Raw genomic sequence first — 25417 nt, 5'->3', positions numbered from 1 at the left:
CACCACCCTTCTCATTAGAGAGGAAATCAGGCTGGTCAGGCAAGACATGTCCTTGGTAAATCTAGGCTGGCTTGTCCCAAATGCCTTTTCCTCTCTGTTTCTTGGAAAAGGTTATTCCACTACTTACTGACAATAAAGAATAACTCAGCCTCAACTCTTCCCTGACAGAGGATTATGCAGTTTTCCTCTGTGAAAAAGTGCAATATTGATGGGGCCACAAATCATTATGGATATCAAAGTAAATTATTTCTTTTAGCAAAGTTGTTTCAGCCTTATAAGAGCAGGAGATTCCTTCCACTTACCAGGTAAGTAGCACTGCAAAGAAACACCCTCTGAAGAGCTACAGAAAAATCTCTGTGCAGATTTATATTAAGCTCAAAACTCAGCACCAGCCTGTTCAACATGGCTGAGAGAAGAATTGAGTTATGGAGCTTAAGGCTCGAGGCTATCAACTGAAACTGAACTTTAATTAAAATGGATTTGATAATGCACAGTAGAGTTTGGGATGGCTTCAAAAACCATTTCAGAAAGTGGATGTGATTTGCCAGCCTTAAAAGGAAGGGTTTTATATGGATACCAGAGTTTGTAAATGATGCTTAAAATTATGGAGATGAATTCTGGGTTAACCAGAAGAAAGAATATCTTCTAAACAAAAGCGTGCTAACAGCATACTTTTGGTACATAAAAATTTGCTTGTACCAGTTTTTTGGGGTTGTTGGCCAACACCACTGAGTTGACAGGCTGGAGGGCGAGTTCCTTTCCAGCTGACATTGCCATCCTTCCACGGGGCTTGAAGTGCTCCAGGTAACATGTTGTGAGCAATATCCAGTGCTAGTGTCCTACTTGAAGAGGACAATCTTAATTCAGGGGCTTGGGGATTGTTTATTTTTGCTATTTGGAGCCTTTTGATAATCTGGTCTTCTTACACCTACAGTCACAGACAGCGTTTTTGGTTAGACAGGTGGGAAGTGAACAGGAAGAGTTATGGAAAGAAACAGACAAATTATCCTGCTCACTTCAAAGCTGAGAAAGTATCTTTCTCAATTTCTCAACCCAAACAAGGATATATTGGCTGTGGAATGCTGATTTGTTTCTTTACATTTCCCCTTAAGACAGGAGAAGATCAAGAGATCGTACACATAAAAGGATTTCCTACATATAATTTTTCTTAAGCTTTCAGCAAGTATCAGTTTTCTAGACTTAATAATCCAAATGATTTTGGGAGGAACAGCTCTATTAAGAGTAATGGTCAGATTTCCAAGCTCCCTCTCACATATATAGATTTAAAAAAAAAAAAAAAAAAAAGAAAAATATAACACCAACATTTGATCTGACCCAAGAGTCTGGCTCACATATTCAGCCTGATGACAAACTCAGCTAAGAGTTCCAGGAAAGCAAACTAGAAGAAATAAAAAAATTCAGAAGTTAACCGACCTTCCCTGTGTAGGTTAGTAGTTGTTGGTACCATTACAAGGTGCCTAATACTAAATTTCAAAGACACACAAACCACAGCCTCACAGAAATCTTGCACTCTTAATCCATAACTACTGTCTCAGCCAGGTTTTTAAGTCATTCTAGAAGTACAACTGTGCTTCTCACTCATCCAGTTACACACACAAACTGAGGATATGTAATCACTGTTAGAGACACTGGCTGTGGAAAAGTTCTGTGTAGTTTTTCCTCAACCAAAATAATGACACAAGGCTTTGAGTCATTGTAAGTTTGTTACTGAGGAAGGCACAGCCTTTTCCACAACTGTTTTGTCAGTATCCTTAACTCCCAATAAACAGCTTTTTAAATGCAGACATCTGATTACTGAAGAAGGCTCCTTACCCCACTGAGATAACTGAACTGTACTTGGTCAAGCCAAAAAAAAAAAAAAAAAAAAAAAAAAAAAAAAAAAAAAAAAAAAAAGAGATTCTTTCAGAAGAGCTGCAAGCAGAATTGAAGAAGTTTTCCAAGTATTGCTATGGAAGAATTTGGTGGGCACAGGGGAGGGCACACATTTCTCAGCTCAACAATTCTTTCTATCTGCAGGCTTTCCTTCTTCCTGACCTTCCCTCCTAACCTGCCAGGATCTGCTGTTTTTGTCTTGTTCAGAACCATTAGGACAAGATTTCTTCATTCTGCTGCTCACTGGTAACTGCTCATCCTTCCCCACGCTGCCCTGCAGGTTGTTTCCCAGCTGTTTGCATAAACAAAAAGCTGCAGAAAAGGGCATGAAGAAGAGAACAGGCTGTCTTCTTTGCTTTTTGGTTAACCCCAGCAGACAGTCCCACAGGAGAGCAGTCCACCATAAACCAACCACCAGGCACCACCTGGCAAATCCAAAGTTAATGCCCAGTGGGACCCTGTCTGTGGGGTGTTCTCTGCCCAGTGCCCCATAACCAATCTGGCTCTGAGCCACAGGGAGAGCAAAACCCTTGTTCTTGCTGTTTACCTGAGAAACAGAAGTCTTTAGAAGGGGGGTGTGCGAAACTGAGCTCCTCAACACACAGATGAGTTCCTTGTAGAGCTTTGCTTGGTTTGCCTGGAAACTTGGAAACAGCAGCTCCAGGTCTATGTCCTTTTAGAGCAAACAGGCACATTTCAGTCAGCAAGGAGCCTTTCCAGGTAAAACCAATTTCCACCTGTTAAGAGTTCACACTTACTGGAAAATGACTGGAGCTGAAATTGTGAGTTGTGTGAGTTGTATGGCTGATGGTGGGGGACAAAGCGTTTTTCCCTCACATTTTTCCCACAGCTACAGGAATGACCGTGTATTCAAACAGGCACACTTTGAATGCAGGGTGTGTCTGAGACTTTTTTACTCCTATTCAGTGAATGACTATAATCTCTGTTTTTAACTTTCACAAAAGCAATAGGAAGAGGGAAATCAGAAGTGTTCTTCACTTGTACGTAACAGTCCGACAGCAAGCCTCCAAGAAATTGCAACTAAATAAAGGAAACATGGATAAATTCAGCCAGATGTCTTGGTTATTCTGCAGATGGGCAAGACTTACATTCACAGCTGATTTCTGAGTTAACTGCTCCAGCTGTCCCAGATCAAAGTGCAGCATGGCTCTGGCAATGTCCCAGTGAATATATGGTCACATACACATGGTCATCTGAAACCACAGAGATCAATAATTATTTAGTCTTACCCTGAATTTACAAATTGTTATTAACTTCACAACTAAGGCACTTTTATCCTCTAATATTTTCTGTTCACCACTCTAAATACATATATCCCTGATCTTACAAACCAGCCTAATTTAACTTGTACCACCCAAGAGAGTCCTGCCGTGAAATGTGCTCTCAGGGTGCTCATAAAACTTTTGATCACACTCCAAACAGTTTCCATCACCTGACAGTCTGGCCACCTCAAACAACAACCTTTACACCATTAACCCTTGGACCCACCCAATCTCTCATTCACGCAATGCAGATGAACCTCACACAATCAATTTAATCAAAAACTGTATTCAGCTGGGGACTAAGGCTGCAGACTTGTCAGATCACTGAATTTCCTCAAGCTGAAGTTCTGGAAGGGCTGGAAGAAGGAAGTTGCTGCCTTCATTCTGTGTTAATGAAGATTTTTGTCATTGAAGAGAGACCTCTTTGCCTTAGGACAAAGTTTGAGTGTTTTATAACTTTAGTTAAGCTTTGTGTGTGAAATCCTGTCTCCTTCACAGTCCAGTGAAAACTTCCCATAATGCTCAATCAATGCTAAGTTGTGCAGTCCTCCCTTTAAGTTACTGGTTTGTTTTTTAAACAGAAGCTATGGATGTGCATGAGCAGACCATCAAAGCAGCCTTCCCTCCCCGCCCCAGGCTCCACAGAGGTTACTGCTATAAATTTATAACAATCAATCATATTCAAAAAACCCAAACAAAAAAAAGCCACCCAAAAACCCACCACCACCAATAAAAAACTACATACATATACCACAAAAAGTAATCCAGAGGCTGTAGTTTTATATTCTTGTCAAATTCATCAAGCCACTTCACTACCAATGAAATATCACAAATATTCCAGTCACCAGTCTCAAAATCCCCTGGCTTTTAAAAATATCTGCTTTTCATGGCCTGAATTACAAGAGTAGTGGTTGCCTTCTACTAAAACAATAAAGTTACAGCAATTTTGTGACCTGTTTGTCTTAGCAGAAACAAATGCATTCACAGGCACTAAGCAGCCAGCATTTTGTGTACTATCCTTCCCATTAGGTCCCAATGCCAGCCAAACTTTTATCTAGACAATGAAATAAGCAGCTCAGTCCAATCTGATAACATCATTCACATACTAGCTGAAGGCTACAGTGTTCATAACTCAATTTGTTGCTCATAGGAGTTAAAGAAATTGTTGAGTAGAATAAAATTGAAAGAAACAAAAACTCACCACTCATGCCCTCACCCCCCCCCCCCCCACAAAGAATATGATTGAATTAGGAAAGTATTTATGTGACAATTGTTTTGATCATTCTGAAGACCAGACAGAGGCTTTCTAATGACATAAAAACAAAAAACAAAACAAAACAAAAACAAAAAAAATCACCCTGTCTTCAGGATTAGGTAGAATATTTAGCAGAAGTTATTATCCCCTTGATTTTATTGTCAAAGACGTTGCTGTTATCAGTTTACAAGCTGATATGCAAAGAATGGATTTGTTATAAAAATTAGCAGGAAAAAACTCAATATATATATGTTAGAGAGTGGAGAGATTACACATCCCTTTTCTGCTGTTAAGTAAAAGCCTTTATGTAATAAAACAATACAAGTGAGGATTCACACAGGGAGGGGAAAATTGTTTTAAGACCTGCACAGGGCAAGAGCAATACAACATTGGCATGGTGAAAAAAAAGTTGAGGTTTGTGTGGAACTCCCAATACAGGACATGCAGAGGGCTGGAAAGATTAAGATAAAATTCCATACAAGCAGTCATAAAAATTTGCCCTGTTTATCTCTGAAACGTTTTTCCACAGAAAATGTGAACAGATTAAGTTTTGACTCCCACAGCTTCCTCCCTCATGAAGAGCTACTGTGTTTTTCTCCACCTTTTGCTTCCAAATTCATATGATCAAATCTTATCCTAAATCAGGCTCTGTGCCCTCAGAATTCACTATTGGATCACTTTTCCCCTAGATTAATAGGGAGCAATACCCATGGCACAAGTCAGATTCAGGACATGAACTCTTTAAAATAAAAACCACCTCTAAGAGTTGCTTTCTTGCCAGGGTATCTGGGACTAATATTTGGCATAATCAGAAGATTATTCTGGTATATATTTAACCCTCAGAGTCATAAGGAAAATCTGAGCAAGAGCATGAATTTAATCAGTAAAGGTTTGTATTAAAGAGAGCTGATGTGTGAATCTTCACCCTAAATATTCTACAGGGCATAAGCAAGAAAGGACAAGCACTGCCCTGCAGGATTTGTATCATAATCACCTCTTATAAAGTAAATTTCCCAGTGAGGAATGAATTAAACCTAAGGAGGATTAAGGAACACAGAAGTGTTAATTTCCTGTTTTTAATTAAAAAATGGACAGAGCGAAAAAAAGCAAAAAAAGGGTTGCCAAAGTGCTATGATTATCCTCTAAACAGAAGTGTCTTATCTGATTCTGAGCTCACCATACTAGAGAGAAGTGCCCCCACAGGAGGCAACAGACCTGTGAAATCAATGTGAGCTTGAGACCCTCCTCATTTGCTGTGGAAGGTGTTACCTGGCCCAAGCACCCGTGGTACTGAGGCTCGATCATCACTGAGCTGTGACATTCTGTGCCTCGCTGGAAACCTGCGCTGAGTGAGCACTGGAAGGCTGACAGCTTAATGTCTAGCAGCAGCTGGAGAAAAGTCAGGCCATATTTTTCATTTCCAAAAGCAATAATCAAAGGAGCATCCTCGCTGTTATGAATCACTGGATTCGTTTTCCTTCACCTGAGAACCTGGCAGAGGCGCAGCACAAGAGCCATTGCCACGTTGTGGGGAGGGTAGGGGTGACTTCTTGTTTGTTTTGAGAGGGTTTGGAGTTGGTTCGTGCTCTTGGATGGAGGTTTTTTCCTTGCTGTTGTTGTTTTTGCATTTACAATGATACCTGCTTACCAAAGTACAGAGAGAGAAGAGACCAGCAATAAAAGTGGGAGACGAAAGTGGGTGACAGGGTTTCTGGTTTTCTCCTTCCTTCCCTCCCCTTCAGCCTCATTTGTCTTGCACATTTAATTCCAGAGCACATGCCCCTGCATGGTATTGACTCTTCACCTTACAATCAAGCTTGGCTTTCAGCCATCAACCTTGCCAAGGGTAAGAGTGAAACAAAATTATCTTTGTGCAGGGACTCAGGTCATCTCTCCCGTTGCAGTAATGGGAAATGACAGCTCAATTTCTGCATCCTGCTTTGTCTTCTTGCGCTAAACAGCTCAGTCCTCACAAACTCCCACCACTGAAGCAGGAGAAGGACAATTTTCTTTTCCAGATCATCCTTCCTGACAGTGCTGCTTTGAAGACCCATAAGATATCTTCTAGTAAATCCTTGCTTTGGAATGTAATTCGTTTATTGTCAATAACGTGGCTGCGAGTCAACAACATTAAACAAGCAACACAGCCCTGAAGAAACATCAGACCTCTACCAAAGAGGATTACTGTTACAGACAAGAAATGGGAAGTATTTCTTGCTATTTGTCAATCCTAACCTGGCTACTTTTCCTTATCCAAAGCACAAAGTTGTATGACTATGGGAAAAATAAATCCACCACAACCAATCAATGTGCAAACCCAGGGCTCCCTCAGCAGGTGAACGCAACCGGCATAGTTTGAAACACCCACACCAGGCTTTACATCCCACTTTTTTGTAGGACTTTTTGGGCAAGCAAGAGTGAAGTCATGGATCAGTACAGCACCCTTGCATTACAACTGAAAGATTTTCTTTTCAGCACATCTCATTGTAATAATAATAATAATAATAATAATCTGCCTAGAGCTTGCTTATCAGACTGAGGGTTGACCAGATATCTAAAAATGCAATCAGAAAGGTCAATTACCTCTCCTGAGATCACTCTTCATGAGGACAACACAAGAGTCCTTTAACCCACCCTCAGCAGGAAGTAGAGTTTGATTTTTTTTCTTTTTTCCTTTTTTTTGTCCTTCAGAGCTGACTGCTGTGGGTCACTTGTGGATAAACCATTATAAATCCCACTTGTTTTGACTTGCTGGGGAAAACAAAGTAGCTGTGCACTAGCACTTGTGAGATGAGCAGGTTTAAAATCTTATCAACACATCCAGAGTTTGAACACAGCCCAAGAAATGCACAATCCAAGGTTTCTTCCTAAAATAAACCACGGGATCACTGACTGATCTGGGCTTCACTCATTCCAGAAGTGAAAGTTCCCTGTCTTGGTCTTCCCTCTAAGGAGAGGTGCATAAATGAACATCAGCCATCAAAAGGAGTCAGATAGAGATTAGCAAATAAGCGTTTGGATGTTTATATAAAATAGCAGAGCCTTGAATCAGCAGCGTTGGGGATTTTACCTTCATGAGCACTGTTTAAAATTTGAGATGTTTAGAGCAATATAATGAAAATAGACTTTTTTTTTTCCTAAACTCATCCATAGTCACTGTCAGATTTTTTTCTTTTTAATTACTCAACAGATGAAATCAGAAGTGCTAGATGACCAGAATGGGGTTTTTTTCCTATATTTTTTTCCGTGAAAAATATCAATTTTTTTTCTCCTAGCAGAAAATAAGTTTTAAAAAAGCCTAAAGCTACAGATATTCAGTAAACAAAAAACCAGCCCAAAACAAGCAAACAAAAAACCCACCCACAATACACAAAAAACCCCACATAACTACGAAAGAACAGCTGTTGCTAAATCTTGTGTACTTGAAAGTATATTGAATAACGAGGACAAACCAAAAAACAAATTCTTGTTTCCATACCCTTTACTGTAACTATTCAACTGTTCTGTTTTCAAGATAATAATTCCTACCAATTTAGTCATGTCTCACTCTCCTTTGCTTAAAAAAAAAAAAAAAAAAAAAAAAGCACACTGCCAATAAATAGTCTCTTTTGTATTTAATTCTCATAAAAGGTCCAGCAATCGTGATTTTTGCTGTAATATCTTTGGCCAGATTATTTAGCACCTGAAAGTTCACTGTACTCATTAAATATTTGGCTTGTGTGGGATATGATTGGGGAGAACAAATGCTTGATGTTGCTTTTTTAACTTTTTTTTTTTTTTAATTTAGTTTGTCACAGAAAGTCCTAGGATTGATTGGGGATTAATAATCGCGGCATCAAGCTGACTGTAGTACGCTCCTTTTCTAGAGATGTCACCTTTATTGCCTCAAGTGAGCTGCATCAAATTGAAAGTCCAAAAAAAATTATGTGCCAAGCATTCCTGTGGGTGCAATTCGTCACCCACCCTTTTCCAAGCCACTGACATGCAATTAAAATAGCATCATATAAATAGATGGGAAAAGTTGGAGAATATTTTAATTCCATGGAGAAGGGCAACTTGGACAATTCAGTAAATTACTTTTTATTACCTTTCTGTTTTGTCTTTGTGCAGGAGACTCCCGAAGAAAAACACAAATTTGTAAAGTTTGGTGACACTCTCTCAATTTGCTTTTTGACATTTGAAGAAAAATAAGTAGCTTTTTCAGAAACCTTAATTTATGCTGTTCTATTGAATGCAATAAATAAAATATTTCTTTTGATACTAAAATCTAGATCTAGAATGCCACGCTTGAGTTTTAATTCACCTTTACTTTGTTTAAGTAACTATAATAGAGAAGCCTAAACTAAACTCTGTGAAAAGTTCACAACTTTATAAAGAAGGTTAAAAATTTTTCAGAACATACAGCAAATTTAATTTATTTAGCAAATAGTAATATAGTACTGTTATGATAAAGGCATCCCTGTCTCCAAATTTAAAACCATCTAATTTTGTTCTGGGTCATGCAGTTGCCTCTTATTCAAAGCTGGGTTTTGCAAGATCAAGTGGAGGGGAAAAAAATTATTCCATATACAGTGTTCAGTGCAACACTTTCCCTTCTAATGGTGGTTGCTTTGCTTGCAACTAAAGCAGAAAGTTTTTTAATACTGTTTTTGTATAAAATTTGCAGCACAAGTTTAAGTTAAAACAGATTCTGCCATTCTCTGCATAGAAGTTGTAGTGTGCACTTCCCAGGAAAGAGAAAGACCATTCAATGTTATTCAGTCACACTTTCTAAGATATTATTTGTAGCTGCTGTCATAAACCCACCCCACTGCTCATGCTAAAGCTTAATGGTTGTTTTCAAAGACTTTATTTAAAATAGATATGTAAATAATAACTCCTTAAGCACATAGGCATTGATACAGCAAATAATTGAGCTAAATCAATGCATTATTTCTGTGATAAAGCTTTCCATCACTGCAGCAAACCCAAGGAAAACACAGCATTTTAGCACAAGAGAGCCAAACCACAGAGCACTTTCTTGCCTGTCAATCTGGCTGGAAACTTTCAGAGATACCTTAACTTAGCAAGACTTCCGAAATCTTCAGCCAAGAGGCCTATTTTTAATTTTATCAGAGCTAACTGCAGACACCTCACCCACAGGAGATTGATGCTCAGGGCCAGGCTTGGGGGAGAGATGGAACAAAGCTCCCCACAGCATCTTCCAGTCACAAAGATAAAAAGAGGACAGGGGAAGGGCATCACTAAAAAGGACTAAATGCAATAAAACTGAGTGGAAATGCTGTGGTTTAGCTGAAAATCGCCTGCTTGATGATAAAAGCCCATTTTTATCGTCATTTAGCTGCCACTTAAAACATTACATGCTGGCTTCCTTGAGAGCAGGAACGCTTCCGTTCAGCAAACTGGGTTTCTAGGGGAAGTGAACAACCTTTTAAATTTGCTTTTTTTTTTTTGTCTAGATTGCTGGATAGTGCCCACCAGAAAGCCTTAAAAAAGCAAAGGACCTGGCTAAACATATGCAGAGGTCATGACAACCTCACAGGTGTTTTTAATATCTATGCATAATTCATTCCGATTTCCTGCATGGGACAACATTGAATAGGTACTCGAGATGTGGAACTGAGTGGAAATTTATATACCTACTTTTTTCAATTTTTGTGGACAAACCTCCACAAAGCAGCTCAGCCCATTAAAAATGAGAAATCCCAAATCTGTTTCAGACTTTCTGCATTTTACCACTGAAAGAAAACACAATTACAAGGACCATCTTGTATTTATTAAGCTGGGAGGAACTTAAGGACAGTAGCAAAATATGTGTTTGATCTATAGGCATTTGGAGACAACTGAAAATGGTCATTTTGGGAAATGATCAAATGATTATTAGGGAATGAGCTGAAGCAAAAAGACCGCACTAACAAAATCAGCATAGATATGATTAGAGTTGTGGGTTTTGGTTTTTTTTTTTTCCCAGTATAAAATTTCTGATTACAAGACAACACTATTTTTAATAAAACCTACAAAACAAGCAGGTTGAACACTCCTGATGGATTGCAGCAGCATCAGTGTGTCAAACCAAGACCACTTATTCCCAATAGCTTGCTTTGACAGTAGCCAAAGAGCTTAAAACTTAAGAAAAGGCCAGTTATGTATTGGTATTTCATTAAAATACTCCTCCACCAATTTGTAGTCAGGTGCTTTTCACTGATATTGCAGGATTTCTCTGTTATGAATTTGCCAGCCTCTCCTTAAATTCACGTGAAATCTCAGCCTCAAAACCATCTTGATGCAAAGAGTTCCACAGATCAAATAAACAACTTCAGTGATTATTTTCCATTCTGCCCTGGTGTTTTTCAGCTTCTTCAGGTGAATCAGTTTCTCAGCATGAGTAAACGACCAGGAGGACACAGTGGTTAGCTGCTTGAATTAATAGATACCAGATCTCATGTTTAAAAAAAAAAAAAAACCTTAAAAAATCTGTACTAAGCATTATTTTGCTTATGCTTTCAAAGAACACAGGCACCTTCTCAAAAATGTTTCAGGACAATAAGAGGACAAGAAATAGTTGGAAGACTTGGCAGCTCTGGCCCTCCTGTCACCTGTTCTGGTTTCAGGACTCCGAGGACACTGCCCACATGGATCACATCTGCACAGACAGGGCATTAAAGGATCAGCCTCTATCAGGCAGTAGGAAATTACAGTCTGTGGTGCATTACCTATCAAAGTCAACCCGTTTAATTACACCTGAAAATTCAGTGGAAGCCCACATGTTGTAACCACCAGAAATGTGCCTTACATTCATACTTATCACTCAAGCTGCTGCAACCACTGCTGCTAACTAAAATTTCACTGTTTTCACTTTGTCATCACATCCCAGAACTAGTTTCTGCTTCCTTCACGACAGCATTTGAGCAACGCTGAAATGACCAAAAGCAGAGAAGAATCACAAAGCCATGAGAATTCCTACCTCCCCTGAAGCAATCATGTAAGAAATCAGCTCCTTTGGCCCCTGTGACAAATCTGTCTGCTGTGCAAATCTGGGAGGCTAATTGCAAGGTCAGGTTTCATGCCAGAAGTACTCGAGCAGCCATCTGATCGAGGAGCAAACAAAACTACTCAAATCACCTTTCAACCCATCACAGCTAACCAACAAACCCCACAGCAGAAACTATCAACCATAAAACATTTTCAGTAATCCCTTTGAGAAGCCCAAATGCATAATTAAAATGCACGCCTGAAATAATTTTGTCTATATCTGTATTCAAGTGTAGACTTACCATGATTTGATGCAATTTGTTGATGTAGTGAGTGGTGGAGAGAGAAAGTGTGAATGTTTTACTGTACAAGGCACTGAGCCTGAGAGGAATGCAATTTTAAATTTTGTTGGCAAAATTCATCAAGGAAAAATGTTCAGAATTCTGGATCTTTGAAATGAGAGCTTTTAAAATAAGGAGAACATATTTTGGGAAGTTTCTGAATGGTTTCAATGTAGAATTCTTAATCAAAATGTTATCAGAAATAGCCATGAACTGTAGGGAAACCAAATAATGAAAATTAGTTCAGGGTAGGCTCCTGAGCTGGCCCAAACCTCTGTCTCCTCTTCTTCCCTGTCAAATTCCCACAGGCACTTTGAAGTGTCATTTCCATCCTGATTGACTAAAATGCTGAAGTCCTCACGGTAAAAAAAAAAAAAAAACAAAAAAAAACACCACACTCATTTTTTTCTGTTAACCTAATTAAAATCTGTTACCATTTGGTTTACAATGTCAGGGTCCCCGTCTCACTCTGTGATGCACACCACTTGCTTTCAACACCTCATTTCTCCATAAACTTGGAGGTTTGTTGGCAATGACGAATATTTGGAGTCATGATTTTTGGTATCCATGGAAATCTAAGTTAATTAGAGTAGAGAAAAAAAAAAAAAGAAGAAGAAAAAAAACCACAAAAAACAAAACAAACAAACAAACAAACAAAAAAACCCAAAAAAAAACAAAACAAAAAAACCCACACCACACCACACCACAATCCACCTGGAATTTTTAACTGGTATATCTACCATGTGAATGCCAGAGTTAAATATTTAGGTCAGTAATGATTCATTCATATCATAGATTGAAGTCAGAGGTACAAGTGGTGTTATAAAGAGTATCAAATACAAGCAAGAACATCAGGGAAAATTGTTGTACCTCTGAGCATCCCACAGTTACTCCCACACTGCCACACAGGAAAGCTCTCTGCTTATCAGGATTGAATTTCAGACTCAGTTTATCCCAAAGCCAAAGACCTGATTTTATCTCAGCTAACAAGGAACATTATCAGTGATCATAATATTATCAGCCCTGTAAGAAAAAATGAGGCACTTGTCTCTGTGTGACCTCCTGCAGGAGTGAATGCTGCAGGCAGAAGCTTTCCAGAGATGATGACTTCCTTGTTTGGAACCTAATTTGAGCCAATGTCAATGTCTATGTTGACCTTAGCAACCACCTTACCTTAAATATAAAATATTTCTCACTAGCTCACTTGATTAGATGAGAAACAGCACACTCTAATGAAATAAATAGGGCTCAGTAAACTGTTTTTATCCTGCAGTCAAGCTGTCTGAAGAAGATAGTTATGTTTTAAATCATAATCTTAAATGTACTTGTGATAGTAGTGTCACAGAAGGCAGCAGGGGGGAAGGAAGCAATTTTACACTGTGGTAGGAAAAAAAAGTAAAATACAAATTTGAAGTATTTAGGCTCATGGAATATAATCTGAAATTAATATAGCAAGGGTTACAAAAATCAATCTCCAGGTTAAAGCAAATCTCTGAATGCTTTAGTACCTGTTGGACCAGTGAAGCAGACTATTGGAACACCCCAGGATGGAAGGGGAAATGAAACTGCAGGTAAAGCTAAGCTGCCAAAACTATCAAAAAAATATTTCCTAACTACTGGCTTAGAGCTGGCTCATCCAAATCATTTTGCAAACTGCATGCTTTTTCAGATTTAAGAACCCTTCAAATTGAAAGCTGATGGCAAATGCACCCTTGAAGACCAATTCCCATTAAACATTCTACAGCTATTCAGACAGTGAAATGATTACTTTTACCTGGAGGTGGGTGCACTGAAAGATGAGCTTTACAATTGTGGAGCAGTATTAGTCCAATTATTTATTATGTCCTCAAAAGCAACACAGCAAAGAAATATATGTTGTGTATGCAGTCCATCACTAATATAATATTTAATTCATTTTTTTTTAATTCAACATCAGGAAACACAATTTTACCACTCTCCATCTCCAACAAAATATCTACAGAGTATTTTTTTCCATGCTTGTGGTTTCCCTTTGTTTTCTCTAAACAAGAAAATTTAGAAGTTGTAATACTGAATATTATTTTGCTGCTGATTAAACTCCAGAAGTTCCTTACTCAGCTGACAATGTCTCAGGAACAGTCGGGACTTTTCTTGAGCTGGAACATCTTTTGCCTGATTAGACACAATAATTATTAACCAATTAGGTAACTTGCACTCTGGTTTCTTTTTGATTTGGTTTACAATAATAACAATTATTCTGTGTTGACTACAGAAGAAAATAGAATGTTGAAAAAAATACCTGCCATGAATCAACATCTCTGATGTTTATGAGTAGTTTCTGCAGTTATTAACTTAAAAAATAAAAATATTTTCCCAAATTCCTCAGTGCTTAAGAGTTGCCAATGTTGGGGTTTTTTTCCCTGTTAACACTTAGACACAAATAATTCTCTTTACACATTGTTTTGACTCCTAATGATGAAATGAAAGATGTTTTCTCAGGTTCCTGTGCTTTCACCAGATACTATCAGGCAGGGGGAAAAAAAAAAAAAAAAAAAAAAAAAAAAAAAAAAAAAAAAAAAAAAACACAACACAACAAAAAAACACATCTGGCTATAAATTAAATCCTTTTGCTGCACAACAACATTCAGAAATTTGGCCACAAATCCACTGCTGAAGCATCTTATGTCCATCTCTGCCTTTAGTCACCTTCCCCCAGTAACAAGATACAGCTAAAAAATTGCATTCTGAAGCCTTTGCTCCATCAGTCAGTTTTTCACCACAGCGTCTGTACTTTAACACCTGAACATCTTTGTTAGTATAACTTTATTTGGATATCTCTTACTTTAAGCTACCTGACACCACTGAATTACACTCCTTTTATTCTGACACTATGACATGCCCTAAACCTTAGCTTCTAAGATATCCAAGATGACATAAAAATTCAAACACACCCTCAAAAGAACGCTGACAGAGCTACATGGTTTTGTATTTAAACATACTTTTGTACAAGAATAGAGTACATAAAAAGTGAGTTTATACCTAACCCCAAAACCTCCACCCTGTCTCGTGACTTTCATGATTTTATGTTTTAGTATGACTGCAATATGAAAAGAAAAAAAAAAAAGCCATTCATAAATAAAAGTTTGCTTCCTTGTCATGGAGCAAAGCATGAAATGGAGCCAACCTTAGGATTCAAAGGCAAGGCAGAAACTGAGATTTTCCCAAAGTGTTCTCACAGAACTCATCAGGGTAGGCACAATATGTGGAGGGGGAGGAGAGGTGGCACTAGCACATGAATTTTCAGCCTGGAAGTAGAGTTCCCAACAATTTTTCCAAGGGTCATTTGGAGCAGCGTGGTCTCTCTCTTATGGAGAGGAGATCTCTCAGGCAAGTAATTCTCACTTTCTGCACATAAACCCATCCTCACACTGGTTCTGTGATTCCAAAGGAAAAATTACAAGAAAAAGAAAACCCAAACAAAAACACCAACAAATGACCAAACCAACAGAGAAAATAACACGAGCCTAAAGTCTACTTTAATGAATTCTCAGACCCAAAAAACACTCTGCCAGGCTTGCGGAACCTCTAACTCCATGAGAGTTCAACCACCGCTGTAATGCTTTAGCTTAATTTGTGATGCACTCTGTGGGCTGCATCCTAATTAAGCAGCAGCTTCCTGCGATGCCAGGGAAGAACAAAGCACAGCAGGTGATGCTGGGTCACCAACCCACGTTTAAATGCCTGCCTAGCTTGTTTTACAGCAGCTTCTGCCTCTGCAGAGCCTCTCTTCAGGTCATTAACATGGTGCAAGCAACTTTGAATAGATCCATCCTTGGTTTGTTTCTGTTTGGATCCTTCTTGTGGACAGAAGGCAGCTTTTATCAATCTAGAGCCTCAGAATTCAGAGCTTCCAAGTCGAAGGGAAAACCCAGCACTAGGATGCGTTTTGTACTTCAGATACAGAACTTCTCCCACCTCCAGGGCTCCCTGCTTATGTGCAGGCACAGGATAGAGACCTGAAAATTCTTCCTTTAATGGAAAGCCTTCTCCCAGAAGGACACATTGAACAGCATGCATCTTTCACCTGGCAGTGCTGGTGTATTTTAAAGGGAATTTACGCACTTCTCACAAGGTTAGCAAGGAATACATTTATACCCAGCATTGATTCTGAATTAGTGCTTATACACACACTCACAATCTACTCCTTGAAATTAACATCTCTCATCTTTTTTTTTATGTGTACTTCAAAGTGTTCATTGCAACAGCATTCCTTAACACCAGCACAAGAACGTTTGTTATGACATTACTCCTACTGGCTCTAGAGCAAAAACAAATGCATTTGTGCAAAACTGCATTTGCAGCTGTTCCAAGAGGAATTTAAAAGCAGTTTGTAATGCAAGAAGTACATTAATCTTAGCATGCAGCAGGAGTATTAATGTGATTTCAAAATATAAATGTTGCATCTCTGGGCACGGCACGTTTTAGTGTCAGAAAAGAGAATAAACATCTACAGACACAGGGCTACAGGAACTTAGATGTGACTGGTACTTTGGAGCATAATTACCTGAAAGAGAGAAACAATCATTGACTCCTGCTTGGTGGAGCAGTCTCAGAAAAGGAGTGATGGATGGGGATATTTTAGAATATTAACAAACACCAGCTGAGCTTCTCCTTATGCTTAATGGACAGAGTAAATGCAGCAGCATCAGCAACCAAAGAAAGCAAACGGGGAAGACCAAGTATTTTTAATGGAGGGGGAAAAAAAGGCCTGCTCTTAGCTTCCTGGAAAAGTTAATACTCTTCTCTGTGGAAGTGGTTATTGTATGCTCACACTTTGCTGTCCCAGCAGCCCATTTCAAACCCACAACCTATCCTGAAGAAAATAAAGAGAAAATCCACTTATTCCTTGTGCCCTGGGGCAGGGTAGGAGCTGTGCAGAGAGAGGCTGCCTGCAGTACCCATCTCACTCTTGCTCTGCCAACAAAATGCACTCCCTGAAATCATGGAGCATGCAGAAGTTGAAAGGAAGGTGTAAAATAATTGCATTCAGAGGCCATTTCAGACCAAAGCAGCTTGGTTGTTATATCATCGTAAGGCTGTGCCACGGACTGATACAACAGGGGTATTTGTCAAGCCTTTAGTCCCCTCAATGGCAACTAGCACACTCAGTTTTCCACCCTGTTTTTCCACCTCCTAGGTGGATTGGAATTTTTTTTACTTTTAAAGCAGTGGGATGTTCCTGGTTTGATACGTGGCACTTCACATTCCCTGCTTCAACTCTCCCTCATTCCTCCAAGGGAGAGCTTCCCATGTCTGCAAATAAACAGAAAGAAGCAAGGACAGGCCTTCCCTCTTATCATTCCTTTATTATGAACAAACATGACATATATCCAAAGGAAAAATTAACAAAGTATGACTGGACAGTTAAAAGTTTACAAATCATGTGTCAGAGATGGCTGTTGAACTGCTCTCATCAAGTAGCACGCACAGCCTTGGATTAAATTGTACACTGTTCACCGTGGAGATGGAAAGCCACTCAGCCTCTGGATTTTCCTATCTAAATAGAAATACTTGGAGATGGAGGGGAAACAGAAAATATAGAGAAATACCTTTGGCCAAGACCAGACAAAAACTCTGAGCTTTTCTTCGACGTGCTCAGAGTTTAATTACCTCCTCTACAAAACTGAGTTTCATGCTCCCAGCTGAAAAAAAAAAAAAAAAGACACTTGTCTGTTTGTTAGATTAGAATTTTCCCTCATTTCTGTGAGACTGGGATGCACTTTAAAGATTACAACACACTATTGGAGATCAGGTCACATGGAGCCACTGACATTTAAAATTCAATTAAAGGCTAAAACTATCATATAAACAGTGATGAAGCGTAAGATAGTTTCAGGAAATAGGAATGAAGCCCTTTCCATAGCAGAGGTTAAAATACAACAAGCAATTAAGAACTGGAAAGGATATTCTGCAAAAGCTTCTGAAATGTAATGTATTGTTCTGATGCATATTAAAGAGGAGACCTTGAGCCACCGACTGGAACCAAGGTTCAACTCTGAGACTTCAGAGCGCCAGCTCCAATTACTTGTGCGTGCCACAGGCAATTACTGACAGCCCTGCCATATCCCAAAGGGTTAATTAATTACCATAGTTTAAGAGCCTATTACTTATTCTAGGTGTCTTTGATCTCACAGGATTTACTTCAAAACAGACATGCCTGAGTTGTTCATCAGCAACACAAACACTCGATTCCATTCCCTGTGATAAGAGGTGAACTCTGCATACAAAATCTGCACCTGAACTGCTCACATGAAAGGGATCTGGGTGTGTGAGGAGCATGATGTGCAGCCTGTGATGTTCCTGCTGCTAAAAGCTCCAATTGGAATATTTGCTTCCCAAGCACTTCGCAGGAAAAGGAAACAAAAACAAGCAAAAAAAAAAGCTGAAAATTTACAAGTAACTTTTACAACTCCATATAATCTTTGATAAAGTGCCTAACAGTTTACAAAGGGCATTGCTGACAAGTTTTAGAGGCTATGATAGACATCAATTCCCTCCTTTCTTGGAGATCTGTGACTTTTGATTTTTACCTGCAGCCTCCTTCTCTCCAATGCAATGGCAAAGGACAGTCAGCAGCTGTGTCTTAGTCCTTGAAGAGCCCTTGGGACAGTGACCCTGGGTAAGCCTGACCCTGAATCTGCCCAGAAGAACAGGAAGGTCCAGAGACCCTGCAGGATGAACAGGAATGCCAGCCTAGTGAAAAGAGGTGATCATCAGAAACAGGGGTGGAAAGAAGGTATTTGTTGATATTTCCACTACCATGTGACCTGGGCACCAAAACAAGAAGAGCTTTGTGAGATGAAGCTGCAGCTGCGATCAATGCAGGGTGGGGAGAGCACTGCAAGAAGCTGGCAGGATGACCACAAGGACTGGAACAGAATTATTTTCTGTTCCATCACAGATATTTCACATCACAACAAAAGGTCGCAGTATCACCACAAGCTTCAGTGAAACAGCAGGAGCTCATCAAACGGAACAAAGTCAGGTTGAGGAGCCACAAAACACCATTTCACGCCTCTTCCAGTAGTGTTCTAACTTGCAGTTATGGCAGTTGACAAAATTTCATGGTTATCTCAGAGACAGGAAAATAAATTGCCACAATTCACAATACACTGGTGAATCTCACCTGCAATAGTGCCTGAGGCACCAGCCAGCCATGTTCAAAAAAGAAACCAGATTTGTGCAAAAAAAACAGAATAGGAAGGAGATTTAATCTCTCATTTACCCTAAGAACAGGAAAGTGAAAAGGGCAGTTTGTTTGTCCAGTGATATTTACTTTAATGCCTGAGTGATCAGAGCAGATTTAAAGATAATTAAGAAATAAATGTTTAATTAATGGAATATCTTGGGGCATTTCTGGCCCTGGAACAAACCACCAGGATTACACCAGCACCTGAAGACAACTTCCACTTCTTAGAACAACAATATTCTGATATGCATTTTTGATTGAAACAGTAGGGGAAAAACACTTTTAACATGACAATTAATTCAATGGCAAAGGTGATTGTATTGATGGAGCAAAGTACAGTGATGAGCAACCCAGGAAGCTCGTGAATTTTATGATATAGTACATTACTACATTAAAAAAAAAAATAAAAAAAAAATCCCCCAAACCAATCAAGTTCAGGATGCTGCTGAGATTTAAATAGCCGTGCTGTTTATTCTTAAGGTTCTTAAATATACCACTGTCTAATACAGAGTCTTTGCAACAAATAAAAGGTTATCCATGGCATTGCACTCACTCCTGCATTGCTGAAGCTTTGCTCATTCTCTTGAGGCTCTTATTTAAATGCTAAAAATTCTAAGGGATCTTCTCTTTGACATTCTAAGGTGCACCACCACCCTTGACACACGGCCTGACAGCACCTTGTGTGAGCTATTACCTCAAAGTAATTTTCAATTTTCTCCCACTCAAGTTCAATCCCATTAATTCGTAGTCATGAATTCATTTTGAAGCCAAATGTGTATTGCACTCCACTTGTAGACACGCAATTTCTTCACTTTCTTTCTTTGGGGCCCCTTAAACAACTGATCTAAATCAGTTCTGAATTTCACCTGCTGTTCAGAAGTGACCTCAATTTTTGATTTTGTGGCATCAGCGAATTCAATTACTTTATTTCCCACATCTTGATCATTGATGTTGGCTGGTAACAGTCAAGGCCAGAGCACTGAGCTCCATGGAACTCTCACTACCAGCCAAATTTCACTTCTCCATTTTCTCTTGAAAAACTGGGGCTCACCCATTTTTTTTCAACTATCTCCAAAGCCCGAACTTTGCACTGACATGACAACTAAAGCTGTCTCTTTTTTGAGCTGCTAAGTACATGCTCCCATCATCACTGGCACATTAGACATATTCTTCTGTTCCCTTTTGACACCATTTTTCCACTCCCCACACCCGTAATCAACTGAGTTGCTGCAGGTACAAAGTTCAAGAGCAGCCTCATGATTTCCACTTCTGTTTAGTGAATTACCTTCCGTTCACAATCATGTTTAAAGGACCACTAAGCTGTAAGTTTATTTGGGCTTCATTCCGAATGCATCCTTTGCTAAAGGATTAATTCCTTGATAACTTTTAAGCTGGTCAATTCAGAGACAAGTTCTTTTTAAATTGAAGTTCCAAAGTAAAATACACAAACTACAAGGAAAGATGGTAAGGGTTTCCAGATTTCTAGCTCCAGGTCGATCTCAAAAACAGAATCTTAGGCACTAAAATGTTTCTTCTATGAAAAGATTAGGAGTTTGTGGAGCAAATCTAGATAAAGTCAGCTACAAGATGTTCACCGGTTACCAACCAATTGATGAGTTACAGACTCCAACACTGTTACATCACTCTTCATTATTTAAAAAAAAAAAAAAACAAACCACATTGTAAATTGGGGCTTTTTCTGTCTATCTAAACCATCTGTTTATTAACGTAAGAAGAAAAACTTATTAAGAGATCCTTTGCAAAACAATGATCATTCTGCCTTTCCAGTAAATCGACCTTGCAGACAGAATACCTGTAACAGTGTTTCCCAGAGATTTTCCTAACTTTTAAACAAGGTTAATAGCTAAAGATAACCTTGGAAATTCTATTTCTGGTTTATCAACTTTTAATTTAAAAATAGAGGCATAGAAAACTACATGCAAGGCTTTATATTGATGCAGTCATGGAAAAGACATATCTGAAGCTATCATGCGAAAGTCACATCAGGGGCATCTTTGTTCCCATCAAAAAGTGAAACAAAGGAAAATAGACTGATGAGGATTTAAAAAAAAAAAAATCTATAAAACTCAGCTAATACTCATCTGTAATGAGTCCCATTTTCATCACTTTCTGTGTGTCTCTAAATGACCATGTCAGTTGAAGAAGAGAAGGGGGAAATAAATCTGAAACACACCAAATTTGAGGACAAATAGAGTGATTTTAATTTAAACACCCTGCAGAATGCATGGCTTTCTAAAACTGGGATTGCCACAAGCCAGGTATTTATTTCACACCTTAGAAAAAAAAAAGTAAATGTGACAGTAAGTACTTTGGACTAGTCTTTTAATGCTTTTACTGTGATCACTTGGGTTCTACCTCAAGCTGACTATTCCAAGGACAATTTTCTGAAACACATTTAATTAGAGAGGGCTGCAATTTTAGAAGAATCTAGACATTCTTCCAATTCCTTTAGTGTGTAGAGCACTAAGCTTGCAGATTAGTGAACCTCAGGCAGGCATTTTGCTGAGTTCAGCTAAACAAAGCAGCAAAACAGGACACCTGCAAGCTCAGACCCTGGTCACTGCTCAGAGAAGTTCATTCATTTGTAGCTCTAGAGACAATGCTGATGACTCCCCAGTGAAAACAGCTCCTTCCTAGCGGTACATGTTGTCAATATTGTTGTTAAAGCTGTGGTCTTCAGATTATTCCCCCCGTTTCCACGTGGTTTTCCATATGTTTTCCTTTGCAGCTAGCTCATTTGGCAGCACACTGCTTGTTGGCAGCCTGCAGTAATGTGTGGGGAAAGGGAAGGATTGGGACGAATCACAGAAATACTTCCAAGCAGAATGCATGGAGGAGAGAAGAGTAACTGAGCAAAGAGATGAGAATGTGGGGAAATAGGGAACGGTGGGAAATGCATAGTTAAATCCTGTTAATTGTCATGGAAACACCCCATACCAAGAAGCTCCACAGCCAAAACCAAGCAGCAGCTTGGCTCAGGAATTAAAACACCCCTGCAGGCTTGGGCAGTGCCCCTCCTCTTGCATTAGACAATTCAAGACTCTTTTAAAGTGCAAGTGGCACCATGACACAGTCAAGGACACCAGAGGGAAATGTACATCCCTGGCAAACTACACAACCCAAGTGCATGCTGTGCAATCAAAAGAGAAGTCTTGGGCATCTTATATTTCCATTTTTTTCTTCTAGTTATCCATTACACCTGCATTCTTAAAGCCTCTTTTGCAATTGTCATGGTTTAACACAACTTGGTTTTTAGTTAGAGAAACAGTTCTCTGTAACCCTGTAAGGACCTGTTTGCAACCATTACTTTGGGCCTGCTTTGCTTCTCTCTTGTTCCTATCTCACAGCAAAACATACTCAAACCACTGCACTAAATTTGGCAAACAGAATTTAGTAAATGTGAAACTATTAAAACAATGTTTTCAGATCCTTAATTAATTTACAGATTAAAAAAAACAAAAACAAAAAAGGCAACATTGTGTGCTTTGATGACAGCCATGTACCAATATAGAAGGTCAGTTGAACCCAGTCTTTCCCTTTCCATAAAAGAGATATTTCTGCACATTGTGTGCAGCTCAAAGAGCACATTCATTCTTATCACTAGATAGGCCAGTGAAGGACTGAATTTGAGTGTGAGTTACCTTAATACAGCCTCCTTTTGCAGTTTTGGTCTCCAAATATTTTTGGAATGGGGCATCCTATAAATATCTTTCCATGCAAATATAAACCCTTTTTCAATTTCCAGCGGCAGTTCACTGTATCCCAAAAGGGATTTTTGTGTATCAAGAAATTGTTTGTCTCTACAAGCCACAGCAGCAGCCACTGACATTTGAAAGTCATGAAATAAAGATTTGGCTTCATTGCCAAGCAGAACCACCAGACAGTGATTTAATTAACACAAGAATTAAGATACTTTTTCTATTATCTCAAAGTCCCTCCACCCAAAAAAAAAAATCCCCAAACCCACAAAACAAACACAGGCCCCCCAAAAACAAACCAAACCCACCAAAACCAAAATTACCCCAAAACAGAATTTTCAGAACAAGTGTTTAAACAAACACTTCAAGGTATATTAAAAAAATACAAACATAGCCAGGAAATATCTTCTCACAAGTTAAAATGTTACTGAACAAACAATTTTACACTGGTAAAGCATTTCTCTTATCATTACTTAGACTGAATTGTAACTGATTAATATAGAAAATAATTCCTTTAATGTATCATTCCTGCCATCACTGATGGTTTGCGTACCCAAATACAGATTTATGTACCATCACTACAGCACGGTCTGTTTGCCCTGGGACACTTCACAAGAGCTTGCATGAAACCTCCTAACTTCAGCGTGTGCTTCAATTTTTCCTCTCCTATGGCCAGGGATGATTCTTTGTGCATTCAGAGAAGATCTCTTGTAATCTACTCTCAGAAGGGAAATTAATCCCCCTTTAATTTGAGTCTAAAAATTTCCACTCACCCATGGTTTTTGGAATTAAAAAACCTGGCCAACCCACAAAATAAACCCAAAATGAACCAAGAAAAAAAAAAAACCACAAAAATACTTCTCACAATTTTAAGTGGCTCAAGACACCCATCGCTTCCAGCTAAATTATGCACAAAAATGAGCAAGAGCTCCAGGTAAGGGGGTTGATCTCAAAAGCCCAAGGCACTGGTGTCTTGGGTAACCAAATATGTAACGAAAATTTGATATTCTATTTGCCATCTGTTGAAACCAGTTGGGGAGGTGTTTTCTTTACCTCTTGTATAACCCATTCCTCATAACTCTGGGGGCAGGGGGCAGATGTCTTCTGGTAATGGCCAGCTGTTAAAACCAGGTGGAGCAGTGTTCTTTATCTCTTCCACAGCCCATCCCCCTTCCAGGGGGATATCTGCTGTTAATGGGCCATTGAGGCCCACTGCATGGCTGATACAATTACATCATCCCAATGGAGATGCTCCACCCAGTGGGAGGAGCCAAGCATTCCTACCTGGATAAAAACTGAGTCAGAACACCAGCACAGCCTGTTTGCACTGGATTGCCAGAGGAAAACCAGACCCATCTCACCACCACTGGACCCTTCTACAGGATCACCTCTTCTCCAACAGAACCACATGTGTCACTCCAGGAGGACTTGATTAGACTGCTCCCAACACCCTGACCAGGGCATCAGGTTGTATTTCTGGCGTGAAAAATCAGAAGACATGATAGTAACAAATCTGAGGCTCACCATTTGCATCGTGATTTCCAAATCTTTAAGAAAAACATCATTAAAAATTCATCAAATCTTTGATTTCATCTACTAAACACAGGAAAGCATAGAAGTAGAACTATGTATTACTTTCAGTGTGTAACATTTACAGCAGTCATTCAGCTCAGATGGAAAAAGAAAAGTTATTTTGATCAATAAGAAGTTGCACTATTCTTCCCTTGGGAATATATTTACTGTGCTAATCTTATAACTGTTAGGAATGCCTAAACACTATAAATTTTAGGCTAATTCTGACTTACTGAAGAACTGGTTTAAGTACTCAAAGAAGTGTCCCTGTGAAAACATGAAAGAGAATAATTCCTTTCGTAGCCCTACATAGCCTTTTTGATTTAAGTCAAGCCTAAAATATACTTACAGCCTTTAACTGAAGGGGGCCATAACTTTAGTTTACATCAGCAGTGCCAGACTGCATGCAAAATTTAGAGTAAAAAAGTTAAAAATAGAGGGGAAAAAATACTCACAGAAAACTCAGCTTTTCAAAATTCCCTGGTGGGGGGGTTGGTGACATTTTTGTGAATAATTTTTTTCATTCTAAAATGCAGTTTAAAGTTAAGAAAATATATCAGTGCAAGGCCAGGAATTGGACTTTGGTGATTCTTGTGGGTCCCTTACAACTGAGGACATTCTATGACTTCAGGAAATTGAATTGAAAGAAAGATCTCCTTCCATGAGAGCCAAATGGGGAAAAAAGTGGATTTGTTTGAAGACACCTAGTGTTCCTATTCTGTGCAAGTCTTCTTATCACTAAAAAACTCAATACTCTAGTTTATCTTTCAAAATCCAGCATCCTCTGACTCTTTTGGGGATGTTCACTGTATAAAACTGTAAAGAGAGCCATCACAACGCACCGAGCAACTTGGAGTGCCATCACTCTATAAAAATGCAGAGATCAAAAGGAAAGTGACTGCTGCAAGGAAAAATACTGTTCAGTTCATGTGACTAAAAACACATTAGGATCTAAGGGAGCTATTGATTTATTAGCAATATTTAATTAACTGAGAAGCAGAGAACCAATCTAGAGATGACCCTTTCTGTTTCAGTGAGGGCTTGGTGCTGTTCAAAAGTGAAGGACTTCGAGGTGTCACTGGCAAGAGAAGCACTCAGCCATGCTCACAAGTTCCCTTTTATCCCATGCTTGGTACCCCATGCCCTTACAGAGT

At 39.0% G+C, this 25417-nt stretch overlaps 1 long non-coding RNA gene across 4 annotated transcripts in view; it reads right to left on the bottom strand.

Annotated features, from left to right (window-relative positions):
* Positions 1–25417, bottom strand: part of LOC120749057 (uncharacterized) — a 113947-nt gene that overhangs the window by 61091 nt on the left and 27439 nt on the right. For 3 of the 4 annotated variants that reach the window (XR_005699509.1, XR_009207567.1, XR_005699510.1), the window contains exon 2: positions 3003–3107. The exons of the other annotated variant lie outside the window; for it this stretch is intronic. This is a non-coding gene — a long non-coding RNA (uncharacterized LOC120749057). The remainder of the gene's footprint in view (positions 1–3002; positions 3108–25417) is intronic. 4 annotated transcript variants of the gene reach the window in all.

This window comes from Hirundo rustica, chromosome 2, assembly GCF_015227805.2.
Source record: "Hirundo rustica isolate bHirRus1 chromosome 2, bHirRus1.pri.v3, whole genome shotgun sequence".
In the NCBI taxonomy this organism is placed as follows: Eukaryota; Metazoa; Chordata; class Aves; order Passeriformes; family Hirundinidae; genus Hirundo; species Hirundo rustica.
Note: the sequence above shows the minus strand (reverse complement) of the source record. Positions and strands in the feature narration are given on the sequence as shown.